At 38.4% G+C, this 21,742-nt stretch overlaps 1 protein-coding gene across 3 annotated transcripts in view; it reads left to right on the forward strand.

Moving 5' to 3' along the window:
- Positions 1 to 21,742, forward strand: part of MYLK (myosin light chain kinase) — a 181,186-nt gene that overhangs the window by 16,027 nt on the left and 143,417 nt on the right. Inside the window, exon 1 of one of the 3 annotated variants that reach the window (XM_090143655.1) lies at positions 2,759 to 2,775. The exons of the other annotated variants lie outside the window; for them this stretch is intronic. The gene's annotated coding sequence lies outside the window, so the exon portion shown is untranslated. Of the gene's footprint in view, positions 1 to 2,758; positions 2,776 to 21,742 lie in introns of those variants that run through there. 3 annotated transcript variants of the gene reach the window in all.

A 21,742-nucleotide genomic window follows, 5' to 3' on the forward strand; every position in this document is an offset into this window, starting at 1 on the left:
AAAGTGAAGACTTGTTGGGCAGAAGAATCAGATGGAAGACTGGGAATGTCACAATTCACTTCCTCCTTTGGATCTGAGTTCTTTCACTCCTAGAATATTGCTGCCCTTCTAAGAAGGGAGGGGAGCAGGATTCGGTGGGAAGTCCCGATCCTAATACACTGAAAATTAGCTTACAGGTTTTTGTTTTGTTTTGTTTTGTTTTGTGGGATTTACAGGCTGTGGTGTTTCACCATCACTAATTCATTTCAAAATTAGTTTAAGTATACCTAGATGAATTGTATTGTGTGCAAACAATAGTGTCCATATGTTTGATGCATTGTAACATATATGGAGTAAGATGGAAAATTCCTTAGATATTTTTGCCCTCCCACCTTCACTGCATTATTATTTCACACTCCGTACACATAAATATTTGATCCTACCTAAGAACACATTTGGGCACAATAGCTTTCCTCCTTTCTTATCTGTTGATCTCTTGGTGAAAGAAGAGATGAAGGTGGAATGAAATGATACATTTTTCTGACCACGGGACCAAGTATGCCCCTCATGGTTTGCACAGAAAGTGTTTTTTTTAAAAGGTGTATTCTGTAGCTTGGAAGCACCCTTACTGCTCACATTTTAACATACGAGCTAGGGAGACCATTGCACTGTTGGACTTTTAGCACTAGAAGAGAGGGAGATGATAAACTGCTACAGGACAAAAAGTCTTGTCTAGTATTTCAAACTTTAATAACAGTTTTTGTTGTAAGGAAGCTCTGAAATTGCAGTGGTTCAGAGCCAGACCATGCTATAAATCCATGATGTTAGAGAGAACTTGCTCGTAATGTTTTCTGAGGCTGAGATTTCTAAGAGAAAATGTGGTTCTTATTGCAATGTGCCTCCTCATTCCAAGACAACTGGCAGCTGGTTCTACTACTTTCTTGTGCCAATAAGGCTTTAACTCTGTTTTTCTCTTAATCACCAAATTAATTTTCTTCTAGCCCATGAAACTGAGACTTCCATTTAGGCACAGATTTAATGGTGGGCTTAAATTTGATGTGTCCTTTAGGTTGATAGTGTGCACTGCAGAAGTAAGAGACCAATGGTTGTGGAAATGCTCCACGTAACTACTTCAACTAATTTCAGTTTGTGCCTTGTCCTTCCTCAGCTTCACTACTGAGTCCTACCTGCTTCCATCTACAGCCAATCTAGTAAAAATGTTGTAGGAATTTGAAATGATACATACCAGACCACAACAGGAGAAAGCCAACTCATTGTGCCATGGTTCTAAACTAACAAAATCTCTAATGTCTGATTTGTGACTGGGGTGCATCTGGCCAAATGTTCCCATGCCGTAATTAATGACAACTCTCTGGTGAGCAGTCTCTAGTGGAAGGATCACTAAAGCTTTCTGTGAGAAAGCTCTCAAGGAAAACAGTGTTCCAAGTTCATTTCACCACTTCACTTGTCTTCCGAGGACCAACAGCAGCCTGAAGAGTACAGAAGCAACAAAGTTTTTCTCTCCATACTAATTCTACTTTGTAATCCAATCTAGAGCAAATATATATCAATGTCATTGACTAGTGTCTTCCACTGGAGAAAAAATGTCTTGGAAATAGATTAACTGCTATAGATGTTTGTATAGGAGAGGGGAGCATCTTGGCTTAGTTTTCTTAAACCAAGGAAAACTGAAATAGATATTCATGTTCCTGGCTTGATTCTTGAATTTGTGGGCAGAGGGAGAAAGGGAAGTTTATTCAGTGAAGTGAGTCTGGAGGCAGATTGCTCAGATCTGCCCTCAGAAATATAAGCACAACTTCCAGTAATTTCAGAGGAAAACATACAACATAATGAAAGGATAACATGATGCACAGAGGTATCCATTTCTAGTCCTGTTGTTGCATGGAATGAGACTGAGTGGTGCAGCAGCACCTGTCTAGCCTTTTTTTCAGTAGTTTTGTCATACAACCTCTTCATACTTTGGTCTTTAAGTGGAGTTAAGCTTCTTTCTGTGGTTGGGAATTGCTTTTTTTTTTTGCCATACACATGAGAATTCTTTTCATTTCTAAGCTAAATACATTCACTGTTTATTTTGTACCTGTGATTTTTGTGTGTCTGGTTGTCTCAGCCTTTTGCTGCTTAGATTTGTTTTACATATTTTTGTTTATTTGTTTGCAATCTATGAGAAGTATGTGGGACTGAAGTGGAGCTAAAATCCATCTGTGAGTAGTAGGAAAGAAATACGAGTGAAAAACAAAGTGAAGCAGTAGTATACTTACACAGGCAAGTTACCCAGTTTGGCTGCAAGAATGCAGATTTGGATGTAGGACTGCTTCAGTTCCAAGGTACACCTGACTGCTTGCTCTGCTTCTTTGCCATCTGAGCAAAAGGAGATTGAAGGCGCTGACAGCTTTATGTGTAAGGCTCCTGGAAGTGTCCTTGTGCTACCCAGCAAATGATGGTCTGTGGCAAGAAACTAAGTTGGCATGCTAGGATTTCATTTTATATCCCAACTTTTAAGTCTCTGAAAGTTAGCAGTGTGTTTATTATTTATGATGTCAAGAAATAATGATGTGGAGTAGTGTAGTGGAAATGCTAAGTCACAGCTTGAAGCAGTGACTGAGCACCTGGTGAGAAGGCAGGGCCAACCCAGGGGAGCTCAGGTGCATGCAATGTAGCTGAATGACTGGAAGGGGAGGAGCCAGGATTCACCTCTCTCCAGAGCTCATTTAAGGGTTGGCAGTGGCAGTGAGGGTATTTTGGTGGAGATCCCTGTGTACCTGAGGCCTTATGAAGGTGAGCAACTTCTTTCTTTTATTTCTTTGCCCGTGGCTGTTGCATTTGAGTAAATCCTTGCTTGCCATAGCCTGGGACCTTGCTACTCTGCTGTCATTGCTGTGCTTTCCAGTAGTAGCTGCCAGAGATTGACTTATGAAGAATATTTAATTTGAGAATGTTAGGGATTGGAGAAAAAGCAAAACACTCCATTTTATGCTGAATCTGGTAGTTCCTAAAAATAAATATATTTAAAAAACACATCTGTGTACTAGGGATGAAATTCCAAGCAAATCTATTTTCCTCTCTCTACCTTCCCTGTATTGTATGGCAGTGTTTGTCAGAAATACCTATTTTCTCCTGAATATTAGAGGGATTTAACGTGTAAGAATATGAGGAGCTCTTGAAAAATGTGTTCTCTTTTACTGTTGCTTTTGCTGCGGCTCTCTAGGGAGGCAGTGTTGTATTTAGGATTAGCAAGCTTACCTGTTCTGCCATGTTTCTCTTGGATTTGGGCTGAAACAGAACTGCAAGTTCCTGATCAGTGTGGAAATGGGGAAGAAGGCTGCTATCTCATGGCCAGATATGTGGAAATATATATGAACTTGATTACCTTTTTGGATTGATGGATTTGATGCATGTCTAATATTTGTTTAGGTATATGGGCCTTTCTTTGGCTGTATCTCAAACTTGTTTCTCAGCAAGTTAAAATAAGTTACGTAAGGATTGAGAAGAATATCCCTTAGAACTGTTTATATCTGTCTGTCATGGTTTGCACCTCACAAAAATTACCGGGTGCTGTATTATGATAAGAGTGTGGGAACTTAGGTTTGCAGTAGTGGCAGCACGAAAGAAATGAAGTGGTTTGTTGTGAAATTTTGAAGCTGAATAGGAACTGAAACCTGGTGAGAATTGCTTGTGAATTGTGCTGCTTCATCAGCTTGTTTAACTGAAGTCCAGAAATAATATAGTTAAAAGAAACAGGGAATTTTTGTGTTTTGTGCTTTCTTCCTGGTTTACTTCTTAAAACATCAATATACATCTAGTTGATTTGTACCAGTGGAAATCAAATGAAGACTTTGATTATTTCTTTGTTGTGAAGCTTGTTTGAATAGTTGATCACAATTGCCTTGATATTTATACCAAATCTCTGATAGCCACAGTGTGGCTTGGGACGTGATGTTACCCTATCTTCTGCTTCCTTAGCCAATCCAGAAGATCAAAAGTAGCAAGCTAATAAAATAAAACTGTTTTATAACTCCCATGCAAGCTGATAAGCCTCTTCCTCCTCCACATACCTATATAGGATGTTTCTACTAACCTTGCTTTCAATTGTGATATTATGAAACCTCTCAGGTCAAATAATGTTTGGCTTGTATCTATTTAGGTGGAATATTATAGCAAGTGCTTTGGTTACTACTGCAGAGGCTATAGCAATTTCTTGTTTGCAGTTTTGCAGAAGCACTACTATGCCTCTTGTCTGTACTACAGAGCTGAGTGCAGTAAGGGCAAACCTGAGTTTGTCTTCCTTCATTTAAATAAAGTGACCCTGAAGCTTTGCAGTTCCCCTTTTGTTCTCTGTTCTCCAGAAGTACTTTAATATTTGGAATTTGTAAACACAAGATATTGGGATTCTGTGTGCATCTGGAAAAGATAAACTATTGGTAGTACAGAGATGTAACCCTTCATACTTTCAACCCAAGAATTCTCCTGAGAGAACTTACAGGCACATCTGATGTAGATGCAGACAGATTCCTAGCAGCGAAAAGCAAAATGGAAGTGTTGCTGTTGAATGAGTTCAATTTTCTTTGATTAGTATGTCACTAGCAGGGACAAGAGGCAAAAATATATTATAGAGTCTAGCAGTAAACACAGCCATAATGTTTTGAGCTAGGAACTGTAAAGATAAGACAGACAAAACTTGTCATTTGGCATTAGTAGGGGAGAAAACCTTTTGCAGGAGATGGGCTAGTATATTAAAAAAGATATATATATGAATCATTTAGTTTTTATATATATATATATGAATCTAAACAGAAAACGCCTGGCAACTTACAGGTCATCACAGACCTGTTTCCATAGTGACACTGTTCAAACAGAGGCTTAAAGGAATCTGAGTACCATTGCAGTCCATAGAAGATACCAGTCTTCCAGCAGGGATGTTGGCCATTGTTGGTTTAGTGTTTTATCCCAGTCGATAGATATGGGGGGAAAAATGTGGTGGGGAAACGAGCTTAGGCAAATAACTGGCTTGACATTATACTGCTTCCTTTCTGGCTCCTGCTTTCTGCATTTTCCATACCCTTTCCACTCATTTTTAATTTGATTGTTGAAGGTGTTAAAAACTGCATTCAACTGTTTTTGGGAAATAAATAGAAAGAACAACCCCCTGTGCATACACTTGCCTAAACTGAAGCAAACACAACTTTATCCTAGCTTGGGATTCAAATATGTGCATTCCTTCACATCTGTCTTTACTCTCCTTTGATAAGAAGACGTAAACGAGCCATTTGCTAGCAAGTGGATTTGGTGTGAGTATGGCATGATACATTTATTTATCCATGTTGCCTGCTGTTCTGATCATTCTACATCCATTGGGAAACTCACTAAGTATCACCTTTTTTCATTACTGATGCTTTTCTTTGCTGAGAAGCAGGGCAATGTTCTTGGTAGAAAAAACCTTCTTCATGTTACAAATATTCTGGTGTTCTTCCTTCCCTTTTTCTTCTCTATCTGCCATTCTGCAGATTTTTCTCTGTTAAATCTACTCTAAAAATAAGCACAAAGGCTTAAGTTATAGCTGTATTGTACATATTTCAAGATTAAAAACATACCAGTCATGTCTTTGTCTAAATTGTGATACATTTTCTTAAAAACAGTTCCTTATTTAAATAAAACTGTAGCAGTTCTTGGATCCACTTGAGGTTTTTTTTTGTTGTTTTTTTTTTTTGTACAGGCCAAGTAATGTAACCTGTTAAGAAAAGAAAATGATGTATAAGGGTTAGTTAAAAAAACTGTTACTTTAGAAGCTTAAGTGCAAAGGGGACTGGGGTTGTATGGAAATGTTGCAGGGGTTTTCTTGTTTGTTTGTTTTTTTGTTGTCTTTTGATGTGGTGGTGGTGGTTGTTTTTACAACAGCCAGGTTTGGTTAATTCTTTAGTCTTGAGCAGCTTCTTGTTTTGGACAGATAGCTGTTGCTTATCACTACTGTGACCATTCTTACTAAAATATTTGAAACTATATGAAGTCACTGGAGTTGCACTCAATCTGGATCTGGTTGCTAACCTGTTTCTATCTGAGTAGTTTGAAGTGTGAACTTTATTTACTCATTGAATCCATTTACCTTTAGAGTTAAAGGGAATTACCTAGGGAAGGTTTTTGGCTTCAGAGAAGTGAATGAATTACTACTTTTTTTCCAGTAATTGATTACTTGGCTCAAAGCTTCACCTTTAAACTGACTTGAATGTATATTACATGATATTAATCTTCTGTATGTTGATTCAAGATCTGCTTTTTAAAGAAAGTCATATCTCAGCACTTTTCACGTGCAGAGGGAAGACAAATAACTGTGAAAGTGCAATGTCTTAACATAAGCAACTTTAAACATACTAAACATACTATTCTAGTTGGACTTTGTTTTGGTTAATGAAACAGACTGGTAAAAATGTCCTGTAAATGTATAAATTTGAGTATCTAAAAAAAAAATGTAGTGATGACAATGAACTTGGAAAATGATTCACTTCAAAATAGGTGTTTCTGCAGACTATTCTGCTTCGTTTTGTAATGGGAGTTTTCGCACATTCTGTGCTTTACCTTTCTTTCAATTATAGTCTTTCTGAATGGCAAAAGAACAGACAATAATTATTAAAATCTTCCCCCTCCATCTTAGGAGAAAAAACACCCTGATATAGAGGACTGGAATTCTCAGGCACTAAAGCAAAAGTTATTTATCTTTTTTTTTTTTTTTTAAACAGTGGTTTGATATTGGTACATCTTTGCCAGAAGATGAAGAACTACTAAATTATGAGCTTTCTTATGCATCTGAAGGAGCCTGCATTGCTTTTGTTTTCTCTGTTTGCTAAAAATGAGAAAATGACTTAAATAAAGTCATACTGTGAGGGAAAACTATTAAATACAATGAATAATCTTGCATAGGAAGTGTCCCACTGTGAAATCTGACACTAGTGTTTTCTTTTCTTTTGTGTGGGGAGTATATTTATGTTCTCCCCTCCCATCCTAAGCTGCCCTTCTACTTCCAAGTGATGTGAAAAATGCTGGTGCCAAAGAATAGCTAGATGAAATATTGATAAATGTGGGAATCACTTACTTAGAACAGAGGCAAATTAGAAGGCAGCTGGTTTCCATCTCTTCTCTTAACTTCATAGATTGAAGCATTGGGACTACTGATTTATGTCCCCATATCATGCTCTTGAAGAAAGGAAAATTCAAGAGTGCTGGGAATGAGGATTGAGCACACAGCATTTCTATTGACTTCCTTTTTATTATGGATGGACTTCTACAAATGGAGGGAATGGTTTTTGCAGCTCTGTGTCTCTGTTCTGTCAGATATGAGTGCATGGGATGATATGAGACTAATCAGTGGTATGCTTTATTCCTAGAACAACTTCCCTCTCAAAACTCTTTTTTTTTTAAAAAAAAAAAAAAAAGCAAAATGTATGTTCTCCTGTGTTCATAGTATGGGGAGAATCTGTGGTGCTAAATGTTGTGTTAATTCTAGATTGGTCATAGATGTCTTTTATCAGTAAGTACAACTGAGGATTCAATGATTCACGTACAGTATATTAATGGAGAGTGTAATTTAAATTCTTATGTAGGACATGTAATCTTGGCATTACTATAGACAGTTCATTCAAGTGTCTGCTCAGGGTGGCCAAAAAATGCACTTAAGAATGGAATAGAACAGAAATACTCTTTCTGGCATTATCAGAATTCATATCTGTGGCTCAGACCATGATTCCAAAGAGCATGCTAGAACCACGAAGGATTCAGAGGTGGGCAGAAAAATCAGAAGTACGGAATGATATCCATAGAACCAGAGCGCGAAGCTGGAACTCGTTATGCTAAAAAAGATTTCAGTCAGGATGAGGATATCATAAATGCAGAGATCTGTATGGAGAATATAAACAAGGAGTAGTAACTCATAGCCTCACTTGAATAATGAAAAGGAAGAAGTCCGAAGAACTCAGGCAATAAGTTTAAAATGAAAGTCTTTTTTTATTTAATTATTTTAATGCAAGGCATGTGCAATTGATTGTGTAACTCACCACAATAAAATGTCATGAAGACCAAGATTGGTTCAGGAGAAGGTTAAATTCATGGAGGTTAAATTCAGGGACTATGTAATATGATGGTCTGGCTTCTTAAGTCCGTAAACCGCTGATTGCCAGAAGGATGTATTTAGGAAAGAACTGCTGTAAGATTACTCTGGCTTTGTGTTCTTTCCCAAGGAATATGCTACTGATGGTCACTGGAGATAGGATATGCATGAGAATGAAATATTGGGGCATTTTTATGGCTTTCTTTTCAATATCTCTAGCTGTCTGACTCCATGTGCAAACAAGATACTTTAGTAACATTTCACTTAATAATCAAACTTCATGTTTATTCTACTTTTGTTCATATATCAAGGCATACAGAGAAGGCATAGCAATGCCTGCTACAGTATCATCCAGGAACTTGTCTGAATTATCTGCTCAATGTAACACCAGGATTTTATCAGAGAAACTGCTTGTGCTGATCCACATTCAGTTTTGTCTTTTTCTGCAGACTATGTATGCTTGTTTCATCGCTCTTTGTCTTGGGAGCCTTTGCTTTATATCGGCTTCTAGTTATTGAAGTTATCCACAGTTGTTATCTAGATAACTTAGCTGTCCTTTTCCTAATTGAGGAATTTCCTTATTTCCTAATTGAAACTTCTTTTCAGCCCCTAGCCTTCCTGTTTGTCCGTTCTTGGTTATAATTATTTCTCCCTTGAAATAATGGGTGAGGGGTATTTCCTACCTCTGTCAAAGAAAGGATGAAAGCGTGGCACCCTGCTTCATACTTGTGAGTTGCTGAGGGAAGAGAGACAAACTAGCTTACAGTATATTAATCTCCTTTGAAAATGGAGACAGACAAATGTATTTCACATGGGTAAAATGTACGTAGGATTTTTCTTGCTTAATCTTCCAACTGCTGTAAGAAAAACCGAGGTCAGTGTCAGTGCTGTGCGAGCCAGGGCAGCAAAGCTCACGTTGGTTCCTTAACCTCTGCAGAGGTATGTTCAGAAAGTGTGTATATTTTTGCTGCTGTCCCTGGGAGTGAGAACTTGGAATTTTCCCACTACAATCAATAGGAAACCAGCAAGTACTTAGGAATGAGAATTGCTTTCCTTTCTGGTAACTGGCCCACTGCCTATTTCTGTAATTTATGCAGTATTCCAGCTTTCACACTCCTTCAGGGGTGCAGAGGTGACTACTTTCTTCTCCAGCAATGCATGCTAAAATATAGTTTGCATACAGTGTGAATGTACGCAACCCTAGATGTGCCATCCATCTTCAGGGAGCTGTGGAGGTTTTGATGCCTTTCTGGGAAGAGTGTCTTGTTGAAAAAGCTGTCCAGAGGGAAAACAACTGTGCCTTAAACACATTACTTCTAAAGAAGCTTGCTTCATTTATTTAAAAAGAACTAGCTAAACGTTAGGGGGTTAGATAAATACAACAGTAATACTCTGTTTTCCATGACCAAAATATTTCAAACTAAGTCTCAAGCTGTTGTAGTTGCAAAGAAAACTTTTGAAGTGTGACCGCATCATAGCAGTGCAGCCATGGCCACCTGAGCTGGCAGGCAGCCCGCAGTAACAAGCCTTGAGGTGTGAATTCCTCTCATTCATTCAATGGATGGTTAATTCAAATGGCATTGATACAACTTGAAAGGTGAAACTTAACTGTTTCACTGTGCATCAGAGCAGCTAAAAAAATGGGCGGGCGTGTAATGAAGGTGAGTTGTACTGTGTTGGGCAGTCTTCTGACAGCACAGGGAGAGATAAAGGAACACTTGGCTTCTGGGGATCTGTGCAGCACTAGTCTGCTCAGTTAAAAATAATATTACTTATAGTAGAGCAGTGGTAAACAATGGAAAGTATGAAGTGAATAATGAGAAAAATAGACTTTTGTCATAACATTTCAACTGCAGATAGTCACACACTTGCATACTGGCAGCGTCATGCTCACTGAACTTTCCTATGCCCTTAGTATGTGTAAATGTTTACACGCTTCCTGGAATTAGAAATGGTGCCTATCTAGGTTGAGAGGGATGAGATCAAATATGCTTCCTACCTGATAGGTAGATTTTTTTTTTTGAGATAGGGAAGTGTACGCTGTATTTTGTTACTGACATAAGTAAATTAGTATTTTTCATTTAGCACAAAAAGATTAGTTTGGAGACATGAGTACTGAAGCTATGTAGTCCAGCTCTGGAGAACTGACGTGTTTTTAAAAGCGGATCTGTGTTCATCTGAGTTAGGGAACACTCAAGAAATTTACTGTATGAGCTTTTATTTTAAGGAAGCTCCAGCTGATTAAATAACCATCCTGAGAGGCTGAGATACAACTGAAAATCTCCTTTTTTTCTTTGTCCACATCAAAAAGACTTAATAATCAGATCAATTAATATTTTCAGATCGTTCCATAGTTAGAATATCCTGAGTTGGAAGGACCCATAAGGATCATCTAGTGCAGCTCCTGAAGTTAAAGGATTTCAGTGTAATAGTTTGGAAAGAGGACCTCAAGCCTCAAAGCACTGCAGTCTGGATTTAAGTGCTAATAAAGTAGAAAAGTGTAGTGTTCCAAGACATCTGTTGTGGCTAGGTTATCCAGGAACATCTCTTGGATTAGTGTGGAAGTCGGTTCTGTAGAAGCCAGGAGCTGATAAACCTTGGAAACTGTTATTAATAAGGGAATACTAATTTTAATGTTTATAGTTATAGCAAAGCTCTCTCAGGCTGTCCTCTCCTTACAGAAGCTTCTTAAAGCAGATTCTCCTGGTCTGTTTGGACATTGATACAGTATATTTTTGCCAAGGAGCTTGGGAGTACAAATAGCAGAGCTAATCTAGAATACCTCTGCTGAATGATTTGATCTTAGTTCATTTCACTGGCCTCAAACATGCCTGCAGTTACCCCAGTAGGCTTGAATCATTTCAGGGTTTAAACTGTTCTGGGTGCCCATTGCTCTAAGCACTGACCTTTAAAAATTGTGCTGCAGGCTTTTCCATCCTGACTCAGTGGGTTTGTTAACACATCCTGCTGCTTGTTTAGAAACTCTAAAAAACAGTGACAAAGGTACTGCAGTTCTCATCTTCTGTACAGCTGTGTTAGAGCTATCTTAAATCTCCCTAGTTTCATTCTCTTCCTTCAGTCTTAACTTTCCCTGGTGTATCATGTGTACTTTCCAAAGTAAGGGGCCAAATGCTGTGAAACTTGTTGGAAAGGTTTAAAATCTTTGACGTGCTCTAAGTTCCACATGTTCCTGCTTTTCTTAGGCTCTTTATAATTGGTACTTCCACTCAGTCTTTCCCTTCCAATCGAATCCCTCCTAGATCTTTTTCCATTATGCTGTTCTTGAAGATTTCTGGTCCTGTTGCCACCAACTCCTAATCTGGTTTATTTTCATGACTTGTAACTGTTATTAAACTTTTTAAGGTGTGCATTATATCCCAAAGTCTCCATTCATTTTCCAGTATTTCCAGCCAGTATCTGCCCAGTGCAGTGTCCACTACTGCTCTAATTGATCCTGCTGATTTACTAGCAAAGCTGTGAATCCCTCTTCAGTCAGAACTGCGCTTCAAGGCTAAGTGTAACAATCACATATAAAACTGTAATACCTGAAAAGCAGGTTGGGACAAAGAGGACACTTGAGTGTTTCAGATAGTAGTGCCAGCGTTACTGGAGGCCTTACTGTCTCCCCAGTGAAACAAGTCCAGAGATTGGCTTTGTTTCCGTAAAGCTGAATTCAGCCAAGATCATCCCTATCCAGCCTCTTAAGTGTCTTGAAAACATTGAAATGAATTGCTTTAAGCCCTAATATGTAATTTCTATTACCGAATAGGACGCATTCACTGCCAGCGTGGTACTGGTGCTGAAAGTGGATTACATTAGCCTTTTGTTTGAAATCAATTGAGTTTACAACTCCACTTCAAAGTCTTTAGAGATTTAAAATAGTCAGAAGAAACTGTTTAACAAGTCAATGCTGCCTTGGGATCTGCATTGTTCTATCTTCAGTTGTGAGAAGGAAAGACTTCATTTTCCTGTACTTTCACTTCACCCAGGGTGAGTGTTGCGAAACAAAAGCATCCTATTCAGTTTTGCCTTACCGCTAATTTGCTAGGATTTACCTATGTAAAGATGTCTCTTTATATAATGTATTGTAACTCCTCCAGTGCTCTCATTTGAAAGCCTGTTTTACTGTTAAATCACGCTGTCTTTTTGTTATCTCATTTTTAAGATCTTTAGATATGATGAAGAATCCCTTAAAACGTGTTATGGAGGAGTGGAGCCTTTTAGACTTCACGTAGTAACTTTTTCCTGTAGCACAAAGGGCAGCAAGTTCTTCCAGTGGCTGCAGGAAAGCAATGGCAGTAGTTTAAAGTGCGGATGCTACGCTACTGTTTAAAATTCGTACATTTCTCAATCATGATGCATGTTCCAGCAGAATCAACAAAGCGGGAAATCTTAGCTTAAACACTACTAGCTTCTTCTGAGGTAGGGAGCCGCTTTCCATGAAGAAAGGGCTTCTCTTTTAACCTTCGCACAATGAAAAGGCATTTGTCAATGTAAGCAGGCAGAAGGGGAAGCAGAGAATGAGTGGGTGAGTACTATTGTTTTACTAAACGTCTTTGCTCTTTCATTTGTCTCAAGCAGTGAGGAAGTTAAGCAGGAAACAAGGTGCCTCTTACCTCTGTAAAAGGCTGCATCAGTCTTGGTCTGCTTTTCACCCCTTTCTTGGTCTCTATTTCTCCAACTCAGGAGTAAAATTTTCTTCTTTTTCAAGGGCTACTGACCCAAGAACAAGCAGATGCAGAAGTGTCAACTGTGAAAATGAAAAACACATATGACTGATTTTTCAGGACTGAGGAATTTGAATTTCTAGTTTGAGAAGTATAGGCACTGAGGGTAGTTCTAGAGCCCGTCAAAAATGTGATAGATGACAAAAAGCAATACACACTCACCAGGCTTGATGTGTTGAGCATGTAGGTTTTTTCTGTAGCTCTGCCCACAGTAGGAAACTCAAAGTCCTGGACTTTCCCTGCCTCTTTCAAGGACAGGAGAAAGGGGAAATACAGATGCATATAGTCATACTACATAAAGAGCTTTTAAGCACACACTTTGCTACATGTGGAGCACTAAGGATCATACCTGGTGCAAGCATCAGGTGGAATCTGAATCATTGTGTCCTCCCCTCCCCCAGAATCTGAATGTCCGTGTGTTCTGACTCAAAGCTGATTTTGCACCTTCTATTCTTGATTGGAACAAACCCCTTCAGGCTGACCTGTATTTTCCCATGAAATGCTCTAGCTATGCCAAAGGAACTGTTTTCTTGAATTGCTTTGCCAGAAAAGTCTTCATTGACTCTTACACCATTCCCTTGAAATCTACCCTTTTTAGGGGAATGCAAATAAACTTCTGTTTTCCAGTTCTTACAGGTGCTATCTCTGACACCTAAGGCAAGGCTCTTCTTTGTGCAAATTGAAACAAAATCATAGTTGCTTGCTGGCATGAAACACTAAACCTTTGGACTGCCTGTAGCGTTTGCTGCCCAGAGCTTCCTTGTTCATACAGTGGGTGCACAAAGTGCGAGTGATGGGACAGAGTAGGTCTTGGGGTGTATGTGTGTAATGAATAAGGCAGTGTGCCTCACTCTGCAACTGCTGCTTCAATAAAGCATCCATAGGAATTTCCATCAATTGCTTTGCAGTACTGCCAAAGACAAAAGTTTAATAACAAGTGAGAAAAGCTTGAATTGGTTTTTGTACTCTGAATCTTTATCTAATGATTTCAACATCTCTGCATTTTAGGCTAAATAGGATTGAGAGTAAGACTGGAAGTTGTGAGCAAGCAATACTTGCATTTGCTTTTCCTGAAGATTTGTGCAAGGAAAAGAGGAGGAAAGGAAGGGAGGAAAAAAATGTAATAAATCCAGGCCTTTTGCTTAGAAGAATGGCTTTGAATGAACAACAACTGATATTTACAAACAGTTTTATTTGTTGGAGTGCAATTTGCATCCTTACACAATCTCCTCATTATAAACACTGGCTTCCCTGTGCTGGGTACAGAAGATGCATCAATGCTTAAGCTGCCAAGCGCTGTGGTTTTTCAGAAGGAAGAAAAAGACTTAATGCTATTTGTTCAACTCAGCCAGAGATCTACTGTTTATAATCTAAAATATCATAAAATGTGTTTTCAATTACCTTGTGCATATTTTCAAAGAATTAAATTTCCATCAAAGGATTCTGTGAGCTGTTTGATCTCACTGTGTCTGAAGGGCCCAATCTGACTGGAGATAATTTTGTCTGAACTTATATGGTACAATTGTAACAAACGTGCCTTTTGAGTTTATGTGAACTTAAGAGAAATCAGTCTTTTTATTAGTGAGACATGAGGATAGTGGGGGAGATAATTTCCAGTTTTAGCTGTGAAATGAGTAGTTGAAGACTGGACTTGCGAAGGGACTGTGGTTCTTTGTGCTGTATGGCTGATTTAAGTTTTTGTTTTCTCACTGCGTTAATCTGGATATAGTATTCCATTTTCCAGACCTCTTTAAGTGTGAGACAGGGCCCCACCCTATTGTGAGAATCTAGGAACAAAAGATGTAGTACTTTCTGTTGCACTGAGAAAAGACTGTTTGTGATGCCATTGTGCTAGGCCTGTACCAGCACAATGATTCTTTGATCTGTGAATTAAAATTCATTACGAAGATAAAAGAGAGGAAAAATGAAATGTTTGTATCCAGAAACAGCATTAGATATTTGAATTCCTGCTATGTGACAGTTATGCCTGCTAGATTATGTTGTCTTTCCAGTGTCAGATTCAAAGCAGTGCAATAACAGAATTCAGCTTTCTGTTGCACCTAAATGGAAACTGCATTGCTTAAGTTATTAAATCAAGGAAAACTGTTGAAAGTGTGCAGTTTATCTTGCTGTATGTGTACCTCTTACACAAAGGCACACCTGAAAAAAATTAGCTTAGGTTTCAAGAGTGTTAATTGGTCCAGTGGATTAACATGCTATTTTAGCTTTGAACTGGCCTGGATGTGTCTATAGGATATTGTACTGTCCTGATCAGGCTTACAGTAATGTAAGAGCACCTTTCTCATTCTATTAAAGAAGCTGTTATGTCTCCTTAATCAACACAGGTATTTAGAAATCCACTGTAGTCAAGCATGCATGTTTTTGGTCTCTCTTCCTGTTATGCTCTATTGCTAAAGACTCCTGATATGAAAGTTGCATTTTTGCACATTTTGCCCCTTTCCAGCATTTATTGCCCACCTGAAAACTGTATCTTGTTTGGATTTAAATGAAGGTTGGGTATCTTCTACTATTTTTGTCTACCAGTTTGAAATCCTCTTTCAGAATGCTAATTTTATCTATATTTAACTAATTAATGAAAATAACTACTGCACAGAATTAAAGTGAAATTAAATTGGGAACGCTTGATTATTTGTGTCATGGATTTGATCAGTCTTTTCCTAACACTGTAATTTTTAATTAGGAAATGCCTGTGATAACACAAGATGTCAGGTGGGAAATAAGAAGCAGAAGGTGAAACCTTTATAAAGAGCTTTTCTGTGCAGATATCACTCTTCCTAAGGAGAAGGGAAGAGAAAGCCAGACACTTTAGAGCAACAGCAGCTGGATCTAAGGAGAAAGGGGCCTATTTTTCCAAAGTTTCTAGCTAACGATAGTACAGGCAGTAATGAGATACAGAATTGCTTTCCATCTTACTCTGCCAATTTAGCTCCAACAAAGATGCCAAAAAAGTTCCCATTTATGAGCTTTTCAGTAGAAAACAGCTCTAGCAAAGTCCTTGCTCTTTTTTTTTCTACTGCAATTTTCTGATTTATGATATTTGCTACCTGTCTGACTGTCATTAGGATGAAGCAATGGAAGATTTGGGTAAATATCATGTATGGAAAATCATTCCTTAAATCATTCACTGTCTGTTTCTTAGTATTTCTAGATGGGAAAGCAGCAACATCTCTAGGGATGTTTTTTCTATCAGTTGGACTAATGTGATTAACAGTCTAAATGCTCCAAGTAAATCCATCACTGGCATCAGTTGCATTAGAGGTGAACTTTCTTCACTTATGAATATCCCAGTAAAAACCCAGTTTCAGCTTCTGAGAGCCAATGGATCAAGTTGAACATTTATTTTTATCTCCACTGAGTTTTTTGGATTAGTGTTCTTGTACAACAAGTACAGAAACATTACCCTCTTGTGAGCTTTGTTTCAACTGAAATCTTACGGGGAAACTCCCTCGTATCAGAGGCACCTTGACTGCAGTATGCCATGTTCTGTTCCTAGGTGAGTGGTTAACTGTAAAGACTTGCTGACACCACACAAGTCTCAGTAGGGCAGAGCTACTTTCCTTTTTGTTTTCCTTGTTTCTATAGCTTTGTGTGGAGACTTTTGTTTGTTTCTCTACACCAATAATGTAAGGAGAGCAGACTTATATACTTATCTGGATCTTATCACAAAGCAGACTTATGCTAATACAGTCACTTGTTAGACCACAAACATGGGAGCAGAGCGTGGGTCACATAAGATAGGGAAAAGCACAAAGCGTGACAAGAATATCTTTGGAAAGGTTTGGGGGCTAGTACTAGAGAAACAAAGAAATAAGGGTGACACTGTAGACGACAGGTCTGATTACTGAGAAGTAGAGGAGGAAAAAAACCTATCAAGGAGAAGCAGAAGTGAGGCATTGCTTTTCAGGGGCTATTATACACTTGCTATATCCAATATTAGCAGGCACACTTTATGAAAGAGTCTGAAACTGGAAAGGATTCAGGAAAGAGATAAAAGAGTGAGTCATTGTCTGGAAAAATGCCTTGAAACCAGAGACAAAAGAAGCTGGTCCATGTAGCTTTTCAAAAGGTTAGAACTTGACTTTAACTGGTTACAACTGTGCCTATCTGGGTAAGAGGTGACTCATGCTATAACTGGAGGTTTGAAGCTAAAGAAGAGCTTAATTGCTATTAGATCTGAGATGCAAAAATACTGAACCACCTTTAAAATAATAATCTGCCTTTAAAGCCACCTTAGAGTGACTGGATATCTTCTCTAAGAGACCTTAAATAAGTGGAGAAATTCTTCTATGATTTCTTTGGGCAGCATCCTGCAAAGCTCATACACAATTGATTGGAATAATCTCTTTTGACTTTGAACTCAGTAAAATTTCTCAGTTGTCAGCTTGACTTCAATTCAGGCTACCAGCTTGTGGTCTTGTTTATAGTCTATCTTAAGGCCTATTAGGAAGATAATTAGTGTTGTCTTATTTTTGGAGGACAGATATCTGTCAAAAAGCCTCCTTATAACTGGTGCCAATGGAAAGCCTTTTTAGAGCCTGCTTGACTTCCAGAGCTCTTCATTGTTGCCATGTTGCTTTAACTTCTGAGTTACATCTGGCTGTCTTCCCGTAAATTGGGTTGAGGACTCAGACCAAACAAAGACTTAAATCTCATTTTGTTTGTATAGTAAAGCTAGGGAAGATAAATTAGGGTAAGGCTTGAGCATGCAGCACGTGAACAGGACACACACTTTCATGCTCTAATGCTGCTTCTGTGGTTTTTGAGAACTCACTTTGGCCAAAAATGTTGTTAGTGAGTGAGCACGCTCAAGGGTGTGATTTGTGGCAGTAGAAGCAAGCAAAGCTCATGTGTTTGAGTATGAATAGAGAAACTTAACGAAAATTCAAGCTTTAATGAAGGCGATTTGGGTTGTTTTGGCCATTGTGGCTGTGACTTCAAAATAAAAAAAAAAAAGAGAAACTTTTGATTAAAGAGAGCCACAATGAGCAGCTGGTTAGTGTTACTATTTGGTGTATCAGCCACAGGCAGGCCTGCTGTCTCCTTCTGTGAGGGCTATGGAGAATCTGGCAGCCTTTGAGAATGTCTCACTTCTCAGCTCATATGCAAAGTCGAACAAAGGAGAAATAAATTCACTTCATCCTCTGTCTGAGGAGTCAGCTACTGATAGTGAAAACACATAGTATTGAACAAATACAACAGAATCATTTGAAATCTCTTACAGAGTTGCCACTGTACCAGTTAAAGATAAGTCTATCCAGTATCCAATTAGAATGTATTGATCTTAATTTCAGAGAAAAAACTGAAAAGCAATCAAGCTTTATTAAGCTAAGTTTTCAAGATATTACCAGCATGGTATTTCCACTACTGAGAGAAACATTGGTCTGTGCTAGCACAGGTGAGAAATGCTGTTCTCTATGTTCTGCCAGTCTCTGCACCTCCCTCTTGCAGTTTTCATGGATGTCTCTTGGAAATACTAAGAGGAAAGAGGTCATGGAATATGTCTAATGGAGCAACAGTGGGCAGGTTGATTTGTAGAGGTTATCTTGTACAAATGACTGCTCAAAAATATGAAGCCCAGAGTAGCATGTTGATACCTGCATCATCCATGTAATTTATTATTCTTTCTCTATAAAAATTAAATGTTTAGATTCTCAGCTACAAAGAGGACGCTGCAGAAGTTACACTTAATAAGTTACACTTAATACAGATGCCAGTATCCCTTTTAAAAGGAGTTGTCAAAGATGAGTCGTTAATTGGATTATCATTAATCATCCATGACTAAAAGGATGATTGTTGGGCAGACTATCAAGATCTTGTGTGAGTACTCTGACAAACTGTGTGTGCTGTCTTGCAAACTTTAGACATGATAGCTATACAAATGAACTCTATTTAATGCCTTTTTTTTTTTTTTTTTTTTACTTTCTCCAATGATAAAAATTTCTGTCTTGTGGTACACTACTTCCTGGGCCAGCAGATATATCTACAGGCACTTCATAAATAAGTATTTAGAATGAATAGGTTTCATATTGGGATTTCATTGTAGTAGTTAAACAATAGTCACTGTGAAGTAACTGGGAACTCCTCCTGCCTGAGCCAGCATGTAGATCAGGAAATCTCTAAGGCAGTTCTTATCTGGGAAAGATCAGATAAATTTTGCTGTGTACCACATGTTCTCAAGTCAGCTGTATTAAGAGTGAAGACCAATCAGCAAAGATTAGGTTGATTATTGCATCTTTCTTTAGGCAGTCTTCTATTTCTAATAAATGGCAACACCTCCTGTGTATGTAAGTAACACACTCTCCCGCCTGTTTAAACAATAATGATGATGTTATGGGTATATAACTAAAATCACAATTAAGACAGATCAATGAATATTTCTCTTCAAATTACATTTCACTGCTTCCCATAACTGTGTGAGGTGTGACCCCTGTACACAGCTAGGGCAGCTCTGAGTATAACTGCAAGCATTTTGTTACTCCTGTAATGCCCCAGGTGTAGGGGACTGGAGGAAAGTTCAGTGTATTTTATGACTGGACTTTGCTTCCCCTCTCATCTCCCTTTAAAGATCCCTCAAGTGCAAAAAAAAAACAAAAAACAATAGTGGCTCCTTTTCAGAGGCTATATTCAAGAACATATACTATTTCAAACAGCTGATGTAGTCATTGTAATCCTTCCAGTCCCCTCTTGTGAATGTCTGCATCTCAAGTGGATTGAGAAATACCTGAGGCATTTCAGACAAGCAAGACTATCATATGAAGTCTACAGAAAGAGAAGCAATGAACCGCATATGGGTATTAAACATGAAAAGTATAGATTAAAACATTTTTGCAAATTGTGTAACCTTATCAGCTTTCAAAATACTGCAAGGTTTGAGGTTCTTCCTCTTCCAACTAAAAGTTACAGCCTACTTCTAGTTAAAGGAATGTCAGTGATTGCATTTTTGATTACTGCATTTTCCAGTGTCAGTGTGTGTCTGGATCTCTAAATAATATCTGTACAAAACTCTTGAAGGCAAGTAGCCCTGTTTCCATAAATTAATTTATTCAGTACAGTGTGGATCTTCAGCCCTTTAAAGGGCAGTGAATTAATCTTGCCAGGAATTTCCATTTTCCCCATTATTGGGTGATGTCATTGCAGGCATGAAGAAAGAAAACGAATATAGCTGGAACAGCCAAAATTCACGGGAGCAGAAGATGTTAATTTTTTTTTGTTTGGATTAGAAGTTCATTTCAGACTAGTATATTTTTCCAGCATTTAAAGCCACTAGGTTTTTATTTAGTATGTTTTTACCAAGTTTTGGTATTAGTGAGAAGTCAAGAGCTGACGAGAACTGGTTGTAATCAGGTATTGCTTAATCTGTCCTCGTTTCTTGTTGATGCTGCAGTACTTCCACTACAGAGCCAACCCACTGAAAATCCCCACAGGAAAAAATGCAGAGATCTTGAAACTTCCACAGATGGAAAATCCTGATCTCTTTGTAATTTCCTAAATCCAATTTGTGATATAGTGACAAAACTGCTTTTTCAGCATGAAACAAAATAGCAGTTATAATGAGTGAGAGTAAATCAAAATGACTCCATTGGTATTCTGAAGAAACTTCATAGTGTTCCTCATCTCCTTCTCTGTCTCTACCTAGTAGAAATATGTAATGCACTAAGAATGGTTCTTTAGCTCAGTCAATGGCTTCTCATGATTTTAAGGCTGGAGTTGCATTGGTATAGAGCTGTCAACAGTGGTAATTTTATTAACGTTGTGATGTGGGGATGTAGATGTATATACCTAAAAGAAGTATTGCACTAAAAATAGAGAGAAAGTCATGGGATCATCTCCTATGTACAGGATTGTTATAGGGCCAGACTGAAGTCAACAAATTCTGCTACTAAAAAGGCTTTGATCATTCTCATACAAGGAGCAGACTCGAACCACCAGGGGTTATCTCTATTTAGAAACTTATCTTGTTAGTTTATTTTACATGTTAGCAGACTTTGTCTTTTTGGGGCGATAAGGGCACCTGACAGTTATTTTACTGACATATAAGGTTTTCCTCTAACAGACCTCTTGGGCTCAGATCACTTGATTCTTCCATGCAGCAGGTGTAGTAGCACTGTAGGAGAGTAGTTAAATCACAGGCAGCACTTGAATCTAAAGAAAGTAAAAGTTGATATAAATAGCACGGGGAGAATCTGGCAAAAAAAAAAAGAGTCCAGAAAAATCCTTTTCTCATCTCTGGGAGGTCTATGAGGTACCACAGGAGCTACCCAAATAAAATTCTAAATATTCTTAAAATGCAGCAATGCATTGGAAAAGTTATCATTAGTGTTGTGTTTTTTTTTTTTTTTTGAAGTCAGTGGCAGAAAGGCAAAGAAAACTTGAACAAAAACAAACCATGGGTGCCCTGTCCCTGGAGGTGCTCAGAGTCAGGTTGGATGGAATCTTGGGCAGCCTGATCTGGTGGGTGGCAGGGAGTGGAACTTGGAAGATCTTTATGGTCCCTTCCAGCCCAAGCCATTCTGTGATCCTATGTCAAGTGCTCTTGGCGAATAAGCACCTGCCTACTCAACAGATCTTCCCTTGGCCTCTTCAAAATCTTATCTAATTTTCACTTGCTGTAAATGTGCTTTGGCTCTCTTCTCTTATTGCTTCAAACTCATGGTAAGAGGAACTCTGTCAGCCATCACAAGTGGTGCTTTATATAAAATGCTTCTAAGCTTATGAAGGAGGTGGGTAGAAGTGAAATTAGCACTTTTTCATAACAGCCTCTTGAAGACTTGAGGTTGGTGCATGAAAATCCAGTGTGCCTGTAGTTCCCATCCTCTGTTTGATGTGAGAAGAGATAGCCCTGCTGCTCCCTGACATCTGTTAGTGTCTTGCGCTGTCCTGAGGCGATGGAGTATTGCTGAGT

The sequence above is a fragment of the Phasianus colchicus genome, chromosome 7 (genome assembly GCF_987193195.1).
Source record: "Phasianus colchicus chromosome 7, bPhaCol1.hap1.1, whole genome shotgun sequence".
In the NCBI taxonomy this organism is placed as follows: domain Eukaryota; kingdom Metazoa; phylum Chordata; class Aves; order Galliformes; family Phasianidae; genus Phasianus; species Phasianus colchicus.